Genomic DNA, 12,500 nt, shown 5'->3' with positions numbered 1-12,500 from the left:
CCGGAGGAGTATTAAGCCCGGGGCAGGGGCACCCGGACGGAGCGGCGTCCGCCCGGCCCCAGCCCGCGGGGGCAGGAACCGGGTTGACCTGGTGGCCGGAGGAGTATTAAGCCCGGGGCAGGGGCACCCGGACGGAGCGGGGTCCGCCCGGCCACAGCCCGCGGGGGCAGGAACCGGGTTGACCTGGTGGCCGGAGGATAATTAAGCCCGGGGCCCCGGGGCAGGGGCACCCGGACGGAGCGGGGTCCGCCCGGCCCCAGCCCGCGGGGGCAGGAACCGGGTTGACCTGGTGGCCGGAGGAGAATTAAGCCCGGGGCCCCGGGGCAGGGGCACCCGGACGGAGCGGGGTCCGCCCGGCCCCAGCCCGCGGGGGCAGGAACCGGGTTGACCTGGTGGCCGGAGGAGAATTAAGCCCGGGGCCCCGGGGCAGGGGCACCCGGACGGAGCGGGGTCCGCCCGGCCCCAGCCCGCGGGGGCAGGAACCGGGTTGACCTGGTGGCCGGAGGAGAATTAAGCCCGGGGCCGCGGGGCAGGGGCACCCGGACGGAGCGGGGTCCGCCCGGCCCCAGCCCGCGGGGGCAGGAACCGGGTTGACCTGGTGGCCGGAGGAGTATTAAGCCCGGGGCAGGGGCACCCGGACGGAGCGGCGTCCGCCCGGCCCCAGCCCGCGGGGGCAGGAACCGGGTTGACCTGGTGGCCGGAGGAGAATTAAGCCCGGGGCCGCGGGGCAGGGGCACCCGGACGGAGCGGCGTCCGCCCGGCCCCAGCCCGCGGGGGCAGGAACCGGGTTGACCTGGTGGCCGGAGGAGAATTAAGTCCGGGGCCGCGGGGCAGGGGCACCCGGACGGAGCGGGGTCCGCCCGGCCACAGCCCGCGGGGGCAGGAACCGGGTTGACCTGGTGGCCGGAGGAGAATTAAGCCCGGGGCCCCGGGGCAGGGGCACCCGGACGGAGCGGGGTCCGCCCGGCCCCAGCCCGCGGGGGCAGGAACCGGGTTGACCTGGTGGCCGGAGGAGAATTAAGCCCGGGGCCGCGGGGCAGGGGCACCCGGACGGAGCGGGGTCCGCCCGGCCCCAGCCCGCGGGGGCAGGAACCGGGTTGACCTGGTGGCCGGAGGAGAATTAAGCCCGGGGCCCCGGGGCAGGGGCACCCGGACGGAGCGGGGTCCGCCCGGCCCCAGCCCGCGGGGGCAGGAACCGGGTTGACCTGGTGGCCGGAGGAGAATTAAGCCCGGGGCCGCGGGGCAGGGGCACCCGGACGGAGCGGGGTCCGCCCGGCCCCAGCCCGCGGGGGCAGGAACCGGGTTGACCTGGTGGCCGGAGGAGAATTAAGCCCGGGGCCGCGGGGCAGGGGCACCCGGACGGAGCGGGGTCCGCCCGGCCCCAGCCCGCGGGGGCAGGAACCGGGTTGACCTGGTGGCCGGAGGAGAATTAAGCCCGGGGCCGCGGGGCAGGGGCACCCGGACGGAGCGGGGTCCGCCCGGCCCCAGCCCGCGGGGGCAGGAACCGGGTTGACCTGGTGGCCGGAGGAGTATTAAGCCCGGGGCAGGGGCACCCGGACGGAGCGGCGTCCGCCCGGCCCCAGCCCGCGGGGGCAGGAACCGGGTTGACCTGGTGGCCGGAGGAGAATTAAGCCCGGGGCCGCGGGGCAGGGGCACCCGGACGGAGCGGCGTCCGCCCGGCCCCAGCCCGCGGGGGCAGGAACCGGGTTGACCTGGTGGCCGGAGGAGAATTAAGTCCGGGGCCCCGGGGCAGGGGCACCCGGACGGAGCGGGGTCCGCCCGGCCACAGCCCGCGGGGGCAGGAACCGGGTTGACCTGGTGGCCGGAGGAGTATTAAGCCCGGGGCAGGGGCACCCGGACGGAGCGGCGTCCGCCCGGCCCCAGCCCGCGGGGGCAGGAACCGGGTTGACCTGGTGGCCGGAGGAGTATTAAGCCCGGGGCAGGGGCACCCGGACGGAGCGGCGTCCGCCCGGCCACAGCCCGCGGGGGCAGGAACCGGGTTGACCTGGTGGCCAAAAAGCAAACCGGCCACCAGGTAAACCCGTTCAAAGTATAGGGTTGACCTGGTGGCCGAACAGCAAACCGGCCACCAGGTCAACCCGTTCAAAGTATAGGGTTGACCTGGTGGCCGAACAGCAAACCGGCCACCAGGTAAACCCGTTCAAAGTATAGGGTTGACCTGGTGGCCGAAAAGCAAACCGGCCACCAGGTAAACCCGTTCAAAGTATAGGGTTGACCTGGTGGCCGAAAAGCAAACCGGCCACCAGGTAAACCCGTTCAAAGTATAGGGTTGACCTGGTGGCCGAAAAGCAAACCGGCCACCAGGTCAACCCGTTCAAAGTATAGGGTTGACCTGGTGGCCGAAAAGCAAACCGGCCACCAGGTCAACCCGTTCAAAGTATAGGGTTGACCTGGTGGCCGAAAAGCAAAGCGGCCACCAGGTAAACCCGTTCAAAGTATAGGGTTGACCTGGTGGCCGAAAAGCAAAGCGGCCACCAGGTCAACCCGTTCAAAGTATAGGGTTGACCTGGTGGCCGAAAAGCAAACCGGCCACCAGGTCAACCCATTGAAAGTATAGGGTTGACCTGGTGGCCGAAAAGCAAAGCGGCCACCAGGTAAACCCGTTCAAAGTATAGGGTTGACCTGGTGGCCGAAAAGCAAAGCGGCCACCAGGTCAACCCGTTCAAAGTATAGGGTTGACCTGGTGGCCGAAAAGCAAACCGGCCACCAGGTCAACCCATTGAAAGTATAGGGTTGACCTGGTGGCCGGACGGGAAGGAAGCCCCGAGCCCCGGGGCAGGGGGACCCGGGTGGAGTGGGGTCCGTCCGGCTCCAGCCCGCGGGGGAGGCTCCGGGTTGACCTGGTGTCCGGACGGGAACGAAGCCCCGACCCCGTGGCAGGGGGACCCGCACGGAGAAGGCGTCCGACCGGCCCCAGCTCGCGCTGCAGGCTCCGGGTTGACCTGGTGACTCCCCTGCCTCGGGTGGCCCCGATCCTTTTTTTCCGTTTTTTTTTTTTTCCGTTTTTTGGCCGGAGAGTGGTCGGGATGCCCCCCCGGCACCCCTTTTGTGGTCGTTGAAAATTTTGTTTCAGACTTCCAGGGGCCCGATCCCTGACCGGGGCGTTTCAGGCTGGCCTGGCGGACTTCTCTGCACAGGCTCCGGATTGACCCGGTGACTCCCCTGCCTCGGGTGGGCCCGATCCTTTTTTCCGTTTTTTTTTTTTTGGGTCCGGAGAGTGGTCTGGATGCCCCCCCAGAACCCCTTTTGGGGTCGGTGAAAAATTTTTTTCAGACTTCCAGGGTCCCGATCCCTGACCACGGCGCCGCAGGCTGGTCTGGGGGACTTGTCTGGCGAGGGCAGGCACAGGGTTGACATGGTGTCCGGACGGGAAGGAAGCCCCGAGCCCCGGGGCACGGGTACCCGGCCTGAGCGGGGTCCGTCCGGCCCCAGCCCGCGGTGCAGGCTCCGGGTTGACCTGGTGTCCAGAAGCCCCGAGCCCCAGGGCAGGGGTACCCGGGCTGATCGGGGTCCGTCCGGCCCCAGCCCTCGGTGCAGGCTCCGGGTTGACCTGGTGACTCCCCTGCCTCGCGTGGCCCCGATCCTTTTTTCCGGTTTTTTTTTTCCTTTTTTGGCCGGAGAGTGGTCGCGATGCCTCCCCCCCGCCACCCCGTTTTGGGTCGGTGGGAAAAAAATCAGACTTCCAGGGACCCGATCCCTGGCCGCGGCGTTTCAGGCTGGCCTGGCGGACTTCTCTGCACAGGCTCCGGGTTGAACCAGTGACTCCCCTGCCTCGGGTGGGCCCGATCCTTTTTTCCGTTTTTTTTTTTTTATTTATTTTTTGGCCGGAGAGTGGTAGGGATGCCTTCCCCGCCACCCCGTTTGGGGTCGGTGAAAAAAAAATTCAGACTTCCAGGGGCCCGATCCCTGGCCGCGGCGTTTCAGGCTGCCCTGGCGGACTTCTCTGCACAGGCTCCGGGTTGAACCAGTGACTCCCCTGCCTCGGGTGGGCCCGATCCTTTTTTCCGTTTTTTTTTTTTTTTTTTTTGGGGTCCGGAGAGTGGTCTGGATGTCCCTCAGATCCCCTTTTGGGGTCGATGAAAATTTTTTAAAAAGACTTCCAGGGTCCCGATCCCTGACCACGGCATCGCAGAGTGGCCTGGGGGGCTTGTCCGGCGGGGGGCAGGCTGCGGCTTGACATGGTGTCCGGACGGGAAGGAAGCCCCGAGCCCGCGGCAGGGGGACCCGGGCGGAGCGGGGTCCGTCCGGCCCCAGCCCGCGGGGGGCAGGCTCCGGGTTGACCTGGTGTCCGGAAGCCCCGAGCCCCGGGGCAGGGGTACCCGGGCGGATCGGGGTCCGTCCGGCCCCAGCCCGCGGTGCAGGCTCCGGGTTGACCTGGTGTCCGGAAGCCCCGAGCCCCGGGGCAGGGGTACCCGGGCTGATCGGGGTCCGTCCGGCCCCAGCCCGCGGTGCAGGCTCCGGGTTGACCTGGTGACTCCCCTGCCTCGGGTGGCCCCGATCCTTTTTTCCGTTTTTTTTTTTTTTTTTCATTTTTTGGCCGGAGAGTGGTAGGGATGCCTTCCCCCGCCACCCCGTTTGGGGTCGTTGAAAAAAAATTTCAGACTTCCAGGGCCCCGATCCCTGGCGGGGCGTTTCAGGCTGGCCGGCGGGACCTCTCGGGCACAGGCGCCGGGTTGACCCGCTGACTCCCCTGCCTCGGGTGGCCCCGATCCTTTTTCCCGTTTTTTTTTTTTTTTTCATTTTTTGGCCGGAGAGTGGTAGGGATGCCTTCCCCCGCCACCCCGTATGGGGTCGGTGAAAAAAAATTTCAGACTTCCAGGGCCCCGATCCCTGGCGGGGCGTTTCAGGCTGGCCGGCGGGACCTCTCGGGCACAGGCGCCGGGTTGACCCGGTGACTCCCCTGCCTCGGGTGGCCCCGATCCTTTTTTCCGTTTTTTTTTTTTTTCATTTTTTGGCCGGAGAGTGGTAGGGATGCCTTCCCCCGCCACCCCGTATGGGGTCGGTGAAAAAAAATTTCAGACTTCCAGGGCCCCGATCCCTGGCGGGGCGTTTCAGGCTGGCCGGCGGGACCTCTCGAGCACAGGCGCCGGGTTGACCCGGTGACTCCCCTGCCTCGGGTGGCCCCGATCCTTTTTTCCGTTTTTTTTTTTTTGGGTCCGGAGAGTGGTCTGGATGCCCCTCAGATCGCCTTTTGGGGTCGGTGAAAATTTTTAAAAAAGACTTCCAGGGTCCCGATCCGTGACCACGGCGTCGCAGGGTGGCCTGGGGGGCTTGTCCGGCGGGGGGCAGGCTGCGGCTTGACATGGTGTCCGGACGGGAAGGAAGCCCCGAGCCCGCGGCAGGGGGACCCGGGCGGAGCGGGGTCCGTCCGGCCCCAGCCCGCGGGGGGCAGGCTCCGGGTTGACCTGGTGTCCGGAAGCCCCGAGCCCCAGGGCAGGGGTACCCGGGCTGACCGGGGTCCGTCCGGCTCCAGCCCGCGGTGCAGGCTCCGGGTTGACCTGGTGTCCGGAAGCCCCGAGCCCCAGGGCAGGGGTACCCGGGCTGATCGGGGTCCGTCCGGCCCCAGCCCGCGGTGCAGGCTCCGGGTTGACCTGGTGTCCGGAAGCCCCGAGCCCCAGGGCAGGGGTAACCGGGCTGATCGGGGTCCGTCCGGCCCCAGCCCGCGGTGCAGGCTCCGGGTTGACCTGGTGACTCCCCTGCCTCGGGTGGCCCCGATCCTTTTTTCCGTTTTTTTTTTTTTTTTTCATTTTTTGGCCGGAGAGTGGTAGGGATGCCTTCCCCCGCCACCCCGTTTGGGGTCGTTGAAAAAAAATTTCAGACTTCCAGGGCCCCGATCCCTGGCGGGGCGTTTCAGGCTGGCCGGCGGGACCTCTCGGGCACAGGCGCCGGGTTGACCCGCTGACTCCCCTGCCTCGGGTGGCCCCGATCCTTTTTCCCGTTTTTTTTTTTTTTTTCATTTTTTGGCCGGAGAGTGGTAGGGATGCCTTCCCCCGCCACCCCGTATGGGGTCGGTGAAAAAAAATTTCAGACTTCCAGGGCCCCGATCCCTGGCGGGGCGTTTCAGGCTGGCCGGCGGGACCTCTCGGGCACAGGCGCCGGGTTGACCCGGTGACTCCCCTGCCTCGGGTGGCCCCGATCCTTTTTCCCGTTTTTTTTTTTTTTTTTCATTTTTTGGCCGGAGAGTGGTAGGGATGCCTTCCCCCGCCACCCCGTATGGGGTCGGTGAAAAAAAATTTCAGACTTCCAGGGCCCCGATCCCTGGCGGGGCGTTTCAGGCTGGCCGGCGGGACCTCTCGGGCACAGGCGCCGGGTTGCCCCGGTGACTCCCCTGCCTCGGGTGGCCCCGATCCTTTTTTCCGTTTTTTTTTTTTTTGGGTCCGGAGAGTGGTCTGGATGCCCCTCAGATCCGCTTTTGGGGTCGGTGAAAATTTTTAAAAAAGACTTCCAGGGTCCCGATCCGTGACCACGGCGTCGCAGGGTGGCCTGGGGGGCTTGTCCGGAGGGGGGCAGGCTGCGGCTTGACATGGTGTCCGGACGGGAAGGAAGCCCCGAGCCCGCGGCAGGGGGACCCGGGCGGAGCGGGGTCCGTCCGGCCCCAGCCCGCGGGGGGCAGGCTCCGGGTTGACCTGGTGTCCGGAAGCCCCGAGCCCCGGGGCAGGGGTACCCGGGCGGATCGGGGTCCGTCCGGCCCCAGCCCGCGGTGCAGGCTCCGGGTTGACCTGGTGTCCGGAAGCCCCGAGCCCCGGGGCAGGGGTACCCGGGCTGATCGGGGTCCGTCCGGCCCCAGCCCGCGGTGCAGGCTCCGGGTTGACCTGGTGACTCCCCTGCCTCGGGTGGCCCCGATCCTTTTTTCCGTTTTTTTTTTTTTTTTTCATTTTTTGGCCGGAGAGTGGTAGGGATGCCTTCCCCCGCCACCCCGTTTGGGGTCGTTGAAAAAAAATTTCAGACTTCCAGGGCCCCGATCCCTGGCGGGGCGTTTCAGGCTGGCCGGCGGGACCTCTCGGGCACAGGCGCCGGGTTGACCCGCTGACTCCCCTGCCTCGGGTGGCCCCGATCCTTTTTCCCGTTTTTTTTTTTTTTTTTTTCATTTTTTGGCCGGAGAGTGGTAGGGATGCCTTCCCCCGCCACCCCGTATGGGGTCGGTGAAAAAAAATTTCAGACTTCCAGGGCCCCGATCCCTGGCGGGGCGTTTCAGGCTGGCCGGCGGGACCTCTCGGGCACAGGCGCCGGGTTGACCCGGTGACTCCCCTGCCTCGGGTGGCCCCGATCCTTTTTTCCGTTTTTTTTTTTTTTCCATTTTTTGGCCGGAGAGTGGTAGGGATGCCTTCCCCCGCCACCCCGTATGGGGTCGGTGAAAAAAAATTTCAGACTTCCAGGGCCCCGATCCCTGGCGGGGCGTTTCAGGCTGGCCGGCGGGACCTCTCGAGCACAGGCGCCGGGTTGACCCGGTGACTCCCCTGCCTCGGGTGGCCCCGATCCTTTTTTCCGTTTTTTTTTTTTTGGGTCCGGAGAGTGGTCTGGATGCCCCTCAGATCGCCTTTTGGGGTCGGTGAAAATTTTTAAAAAAGACTTCCAGGGTCCCGATCCGTGACCACGGCGTCGCAGGGTGGCCTGGGGGGCTTGTCCGGCGGGGGGCAGGCTGCGGCTTGACATGGTGTCCGGACGGGAAGGAAGCCCCGAGCCCGCGGCAGGGGGACCCGGGCGGAGCGGGGTCCGTCCGGCCCCAGCCCGCGGGGGGCAGGCTCCGGGTTGACCTGGTGTCCGGAAGCCCCGAGCCCCAGGGCAGGGGTACCCGGGCTGACCGGGGTCCGTCCGGCTCCAGCCCGCGGTGCAGGCTCCGGGTTGACCTGGTGTCCGGAAGCCCCGAGCCCCAGGGCAGGGGTACCCGGGCTGATCGGGGTCCGTCCGGCCCCAGCCCGCGGTGCAGGCTCCGGGTTGACCTGGTGTCCGGAAGCCCCGAGCCCCAGGGCAGGGGTACCCGGGCTGATCGGGGTCCGTCCGGCCCCAGCCCGCGGTGCAGGCTCCGGGTTGACCTGGTGACTCCCCTGCCTCGGGTGGCCCCGATCCTTTTTTCCGTTTTTTTTTTTTTTTTTCATTTTTTGGCCGGAGAGTGGTAGGGATGCCTTCCCCCGCCACCCCGTTTGGGGTCGTTGAAAAAAAATTTCAGACTTCCAGGGCCCCGATCCCTGGCGGGGCGTTTCAGGCTGGCCGGCGGGACCTCTCGGGCACAGGCGCCGGGTTGACCCGCTGACTCCCCTGCCTCGGGTGGCCCCGATCCTTTTTCCCGTTTTTTTTTTTTTTTTTCATTTTTTGGCCGGAGAGTGGTAGGGATGCCTTCCCCCGCCACCCCGTATGGGGTCGGTGAAAAAAAATTTCAGACTTCCAGGGCCCCGATCCCTGGCGGGGCGTTTCAGGCTGGCCGGCGGGACCTCTCGGGCACAGGCGCCGGGTTGACCCGGTGACTCCCCTGCCTCGGGTGGCCCCGATCCTTTTTCCCGTTTTTTTTTTTTTTTTCATTTTTTGGCCGGAGAGTGGTAGGGATGCCTTCCCCCGCCACCCCGTATGGGGTCGGTGAAAAAAAATTTCAGACTTCCAGGGCCCCGATCCCTGGCGGGGCGTTTCAGGCTGGCCGGCGGGACCTCTCGGGCACAGGCGCCGGGTTGACCCGGTGACTCCCCTGCCTCGGGTGGCCCCGATCCTTTTTTCCGTTTTTTTTTTTTTTTCATTTTTTGGCCGGAGAGTGGTAGGGATGCCTTCCCCCGCCACCCCGTTTGGGGTCGGTGAAAAAAAATTTCAGACTTCCAGGGCCCCGATCCCTGGCGGGGCGTTTCAGGCTGGCCGGCGGGACCTCTCGGGCACAGGCGCCGGGTTGACCCGGTGACTCCCCTGCCTCGGGTGGCCCCGATCCTTTTTTCCGTTTTTTTTTTTTTGGGTCCGGAGAGTGGTCTGGATGCCCCTCAGATCGCCTTTTGGGGTCGCTGAAAATTTTTAAAAAAGACTTCCAGGGTCCCGATCCGTGACCACGGCGTCGCAGGGTGGCCTGGGGGGCTTGTCTGGCGGGGGGCAGGCTCCGGCTTGACATGGTGTCCGGACGGGAAGGAAGCCCCGAGCCCGCGGCAGGGGGACCCGGGCGGAGCGGGGTCCGTCCGGCCCCAGCCCGCGGGGGGAAGGCTCCGGGTTGACCTGGTGTCCGGAAGCCCCGAGCCCCGGGGCAGGGGTACCCGGGCTGATCGGGGTCCGTCCGGCCCCAGCCCGCGGTGCAGGCTCCGGGTTGACCTGGTGTCCGGAAGCCCCGAGCCCCAGGGCAGGGGTACCCGGGCTGATCGGGGTCCGTCCGGCCCCAGCCCGCGGTGCAGGCTCCGGGTTGACCTGGTGACTCCCCTGCCTCGGGTGGCCCCGATCCTTTTTTCCGTTTTTTTTTTTTTTCATTTTTTGGCCGGAGAGTGGTAGGGATGTCTTCCCCCGCCACCCCGTTTGGGGTCGTTGAAAAAAATTTTCAGACTTCCAGGGCCCCGATCCCTGGCGGGGCGTTTCAGGCTGGCCGGCGGGACCTCTCGGGCACAGGCGCCGGGTTGACCCGGTGACTCCCCTGCCTCGGGTGGCCCCGATCCTTTTTTCCGTTTTTTTTTTTTTTTTTTCATTTTTTGGCCGGAGAGTGGTAGGGATGCCTTCCCCCGCCACCCCGTTTGGGGTCGGTGAAAAAAAATTTCAGACTTCCAGGGCCCCGATCCCAGGCGGGGCGTTTCAGGCTGGCCGGCGGGACCTCTCGGGCACAGGCGCCGGGTTGACCCGGTGACTCCCCTGCCTCGGGTGGCCCCGATCCTTTTTTCCGTTTTTTTTTTTTTGGGTCCGGAGAGTGGTCTGGATGCCCCTCAGATCGCCTTTTGGGGTCGCTGAAAATTTTTAAAAAAGACTTCCAGGGTCCCGATCCGTGACCACGGCGTCGCAGGGTGGCCTGGGGGGCTTGTCCGGCGGGGGGCAGGCTGCGGCTTGACATGGTGTCCGGACGGGAAGGAAGCCCCGAGCCCGCGGCAGGGGGACCCGGGCGGAGCGGGGTCCGTCCGGCCCCAGCCCGCGGGGGGCAGGCTCCGGGTTGACCTGGTGTCCGGAAGCCCCGAGCCCCAGGGCAGGGTTACACGGGCTGATCGGGGTCCGTCCGGCTCCAGCCCGCGGTGCAGGCTCCGGGTTGACCTGGTGTCCGGAAGCCCCGAGCCCCAGGGCAGGGGTACCCGGGCTGATCGGGGTCCGTCCGGCCCCAGCCCGCGGTGCAGGCTCCGGGTTGACCTGGTGTCCGGAAGCCCCGAGCCCCAGGGCAGGGGTACCCGGGCTGATCGGGGTCCGTCCGGCCCCAGCCCGCGGTGCAGGCTCCGGGTTGACCTGGTGACTCCCCTGCCTCGGGTGGCCCCGATCCTTTTTTCCGTTTTTTTTTTTTTTTCATTTTTTGGCCGGAGAGTGGTAGGGATGCCTTCCCCCGCCACCCCGTTTGGGGTCGGTGAAAAAAAATTTCAGACTTCCAGGGCCCCGATCCCTGGCGGGGCGTTTCAGGCTGGCCGGCGGGACCTCTCGGGCACAGGCGCCGGGTTGACCCGGTGACTCCCCTGCCTCGGGTGGCCCCGATCCTTTTTTCCGTTTTTTTTTTTTTTTCATTTTTTGGCCGGAGAGTGGTAGGGATGCCTTCCCCCGCCACCCCGTATGGGGTCGGTGAAAAAAAATTTCAGACTTCCAGGGCCCCGATCCCTGGCGGGGCGTTTCAGGCTGGCCGGCGGGACCTCTCGGGCACAGGCGCCGGGTTGACCCGGTGACTCCCCTGCCTCGGGTGGCCCCGATCCTTTTTCCCGTTTTTTTTTTTTTTTTTCATTTTTTGGCCGGAGAGTGGTAGGGATGCCTTCCCCCGCCACCCCGTATGGGGTCGGTGAAAAAAAATTTCAGACTTCCAGGGCCCCGATCCCTGGCGGGGCGTTTCAGGCTGGCCGGCGGGACCTCTCGTGCACAGGCGCCGGGTTGACCCGGTGACTCCCCTGCCTCGGGTGGCCCCGATCCTTTTTTCCGTTTTTTTTTTTTTTTGGGTCCGGAGAGTGGTCTGGATGCCCCTCAGATCCCCTTTTGGGGTCGCTGAAAATTTTTAAAAAAGACTTCCAGGGTCCCGATCCGTGACCACGGCATCGCAGGGTGGCCTGGGGGGCTTGTCCGGCGGGGGGCAGGCTCCGGCTTGACATGGTGTCCGGACGGGAAGGAAGCCCCGAGCCCGCGGCAGGGGGACCCGGGCGGAGCGGGGTCCGTCCGGCCCCAGCCCGCGGGGGGAAGGCTCCGGGTTGACCTGGTGTCCGGAAGCCCCGAGCCCCGGGGCAGGGGTACCCGGGCTGATCGGGGTCCGTCCGGCCCCAGCCCGCGGTGCAGGCTCCGGGTTGACCTGGTGTCCGGAAGCCCCGAGCCCCAGGGCAGGGGTACCCGGGCTGATCGGGGTCCGTCCGGCCCCAGCCCGCGGTGCAGGCTCCGGGTTGACCTGGTGTCCGGAAGCCCCGAGCCCCAGGGCAGGGGTACCCGGGCTGATCGGGGTCCGTCCGGCCCCAGCCCGCGGTGCAGGCTCCGGGTTGACCTGGTGACTCCCCTGCCTCGGGTGGCCCCGATCCTTTTTTCCGTTTTTTTTTTTTTTTCATTTTTTGGCCGGAGAGTGGTAGGGATGCCTTCCCCCGCCACCCCGTTTGGGGTCGGTGAAAAAAAATTTCAGACTTCCAGGGCCCCGATCCCTGGCGGGGCGTTTCAGGCTGGCCGGCGGGACCTCTCGGGCACAGGCGCCGGGTTGACCCGGTGACTCCCCTGCCTCGGGTGGCCCCGATCCTTTTTTCCGTTTTTTTTTTTTTTCATTTTTTGGCCGGAGAGTGGTAGGGATGCCTTCCCCCGCCACCCCGTATGGGGTCGGTGAAAAAAAATTTCAGACTTCCAGGGCCCGATCCCTGGCGGGGCGTTTCAGGCTGGCCGGCGGGACCTCTCGTGCACAGGCGCCGGGTTGACCCGGTGACTCCCCTGCCTCGGGTGGGCCCGATCCTTTTTTCCGAGGTTTTTTTCCATTTCGGCCGGAGAGTGCTCTGGATGCCCCCCCAGCACCCCTTTGGCGGTCGGTGAAATTTTTTTTTTTAGACCTCCAGGGGCCCGATCCCTGGCCGCGGCGTCGCAGGCTGGCCTGGAGGAGCTCTCCTGCGGGGACAGGGTCCGGGTTGACCCGGTGACTCCCCTGCCTCGGGTGGGCCCGATCCTTTTTTCCGTTTTTTTTTTTTTTTTCCCGGAGAGTGGTCTGGGTGTCCCCCCAGCACCCCTTTGGGGGTCGGTGAAAAATTTTTTTTCCGACTTCCAGGGGCCCGATCCACGGCCGCGGCGTCGCAGGCTGGCCTGGTGGCCTTCTCTCGCTCCGGCCGCGGATGGCGAGACGCTCGGCCACCAGGTCAACCCGGAGGAAAAACGGCTGAAAAAAAATCGCTAAG

Source organism: Lepidochelys kempii, unplaced genomic scaffold (genome assembly GCF_965140285.1).
Source record: "Lepidochelys kempii isolate rLepKem1 unplaced genomic scaffold, rLepKem1.hap1 scaffold_83, whole genome shotgun sequence".
NCBI classification, from domain to species: domain Eukaryota; kingdom Metazoa; phylum Chordata; order Testudines; family Cheloniidae; genus Lepidochelys; species Lepidochelys kempii.
Note: the sequence above shows the minus strand (reverse complement) of the source record.